The sequence below is a fragment of the Alosa pseudoharengus genome, unplaced genomic scaffold, assembly GCF_046254945.1.
Source record: "Alosa pseudoharengus isolate Yale_2024_CS ecotype anadromous, Long Island Sound unplaced genomic scaffold, YU_APseudo_1.1 YU_APseudo_1.1_scf_7, whole genome shotgun sequence".
NCBI lineage: Eukaryota > Metazoa > Chordata > Actinopteri > Clupeiformes > Clupeidae > Alosa > Alosa pseudoharengus.
Genome location: NW_027468859.1, coordinates 13,625,793 through 13,628,610, shown reverse-complemented (window position 1 = coordinate 13,628,610; position 2,818 = coordinate 13,625,793). Strand labels below are relative to the sequence as shown.

General features: G+C 37.3%; 1 long non-coding RNA gene across 1 annotated transcript; it reads right to left on the bottom strand.

Moving 5' to 3' along the window:
• Positions 1-2,023: 2,023 nt before the first annotated feature.
• Positions 2,024-2,603, bottom strand: LOC143109865 (uncharacterized). The gene is made up of 3 exons (XR_012983991.1): positions 2,546-2,603; positions 2,147-2,214; positions 2,024-2,058 (listed from the first exon to the last, which is right to left on the bottom strand). It is a non-coding gene; the product is annotated as an uncharacterized LOC143109865 (long non-coding RNA).
• Between the last annotated feature and the right edge of the window lie 215 nt (positions 2,604-2,818).

The window sequence follows — 2,818 nt, the reverse complement described above, 5'->3', positions numbered from 1 at the left end:
CATGACATATAAAATATATATTCCTAGCCTACATTATTGTGTAGTAAATTGAGTTTATCCAACCTGCTGGCAAGCCAAAATGCGTTGCACATGACTTTATCATTGTCCTCTAAAATGCAATAGCAACTTGAATATATCGCACACCCAGTTTGAACACCCTGATGGACACTGAACTCGGGGGGTTATTTGAACGTTCACTGAAGTGGTTTAGGCTATAGAATTCCGCCCGTCTTTGCGCAATTGGCCATTGATTGACGGCCATTAATGAATGAATATAGGTGGCCTGCACGCACAGAGTTTGTTTGATGCATGGAGTTTCCGACCGTTTTCCCCTGAGAGCTTAGAGAATAAAATGAGGAGAGCTACCTGTGTTTTACATATAATGTGTAACATTTATTCAATTGGCCAGTTCAAAATCACCTAAGGTTTTGACTGAAATGTGTGCCGAAAAACATTGTTTGGAGTGGATAGCGGGTGGATTGTTGATGTAGCTGCAAGTGCAGATGACATGACTCATCCATGCATCTAGGATGTTGGAATTTGATAGGATACAGGAACTGAGATAAATTGAAAATGAGGATTGGTAATGTCGGAATAGCGGTACTAAAAAAAGTCGGAGTAGGGGCATGTCTAAATAGAGGCATGTCGTAATAACGGGATGTCGTAATAAAGAGTGAACCCCATCTATCTGTAGCCTGTAGGAAGTAGGACTGTGTTTAAGAATAATGACAGGAAGAATATGTGGTCAAAAATATCCAGGCAACACTTAGGTGTGAGGAACCACTGCAGGTTTATTCACGATACCGGGAGCAGGTCACTAGCAACATCATGTTCCAGTAACACTACTCAAAGTTCTCTAGGGCGAAGCCCCATCTTATACATGTTAATTACATTGGTAATACAAATCACATGAGTACAATGGTCTTTTCCAAAAATCCTCATACATGCAGAAATACAACAATACATATACACTTCTTGGACATAGCATGTGATCCATGCACCATACGCAAGTCATGGGGCTACTCCAAGTAAGTAGATAATTGGTCAATACAATACATATACATCCTTCAGCATTCTCTTGCCATAGTCTAGTTCCTGTCGGGATATTCCTAATATTACTGCCTAAGGCAGAATACCCTTAACTCGTGACAAAGGGGTCGCATGACCTTTATTAGAAAATCATGACATGGAAAGAGCAAATGACAGACAAAGCAAAGTTGATGCACAGTATTGAATGTATAGAAAGCATACAAAGAATATAAGAAAATTAAATGTTAATCACTTCTATGTAATAAATGTTAGTAATCCAAAATTTCTCCTTCAAATAATGTCTACTACACTCTTAGAAAAAAAGGTACTATATAGAACCAAAAATGGTTCTATTGCATGCTTCATATATGGCACCCCTAAATGGTTCTATATAGAACCTTTTTGAAGGGTTCATCAAAGGAACCCTTAAGGGTTCTTTAAAGCCTAAACAAAATGGTTCTATATAGAACCGATAAGAGGTTCTTTGAATATGTTTTTAATAATATGAATTAATCAATTAATTGTTAGGTTAATCAATGACTTAATTAATATTTTAAGAAATTATATTTATTTTAAAGTATAGCTTAATTGATGTGCTCTATCAGCAACTTTAATGCCATGACAATGATGAAACAAGACAAAGGTTTTAAGAAGTAACAAATGTGTTTATTGTAACAAGCTACAGTATAAGAAAAAAAGATAGAAAGATATAATTTATCGAGGGAATAAAGGGGATATTTAATCAAATTACATAAAATGGTTGTACATTTTAAGAACAGGGATGGGGATTTTTTTCTTGTTAGGACAGAGTTGAAATAAAAATATCTGAATGAATGTTAAAGTATTTACAAGAGGGGCGGGATATGATACATTGAACAGGAAATAAGTGCTGAAGAGGTACTCGAGTGCCTCGGCTATGGTCATTTTCCCAGTGGTTAATGTTAGTCCATCGAGCCTGATGCTGATGGTGTCTGCCTTGAGCACATTGAGGAAGCCATGGAAAACGACAGTTGGGCAGGGGTGGACTTCCTGTAGAGGAAACAAGTAGGGGAAACATCAGGGCATGGTCATTTTAAACTTTGGTATGAATTGAAATCGTGGAACAGGAACAGACCACATCTTCAACACAGTATAAAAACTCTGTTTTCTCCTTGAAGAGTTCCGGCAGCAACAGCAGTGCAGCATCTGTTAAGAGACATTTACCCAAATGAATCATCATGCTTAGATTATCATTCACAGAGGTCATCATCGCAAAAACTAAATGTACCATAAACACCAATTATCCCTCAACATTCCAGCAAGAAAAATACATAATACATAGTAATATCTTTCCATTCCTTCTGTGATTCTCTTTCTCAGTGATTCTTCAAACTTAAATTTGTGTGAGAGTCAACTCAAGTCAGGTCAAGTCAACTTTATTTATATAGCGCATTTCATACACAGAGGTCATTCAATGTGCTTTAGTTTACATAACCAAAAGAATGTTTTCAGACTTTTGATCACAGAAGACACCTACCTTCTAATCTCTCATTTGTTGGCTCAAGGAGGGAGGGTGAAAACCTTTTCTGGCTGCCCTCCTTTACCACCCTGATGATTCTTGGGGCCAACTCGTGTATTGCAGTTTGCAAGCTCCTGTCCATGTCTATCCCAAATTTCATTTGCATCTCATGATGCATCTTTAAGGAGAACAAATTAAGAGTGAATGATAAATAGAATATACCCACTGTTGGTATTGTGTTAACTGTCTTGTGCACAATTTACTCACTAGCTGTGGGATGCCAAGAAATGG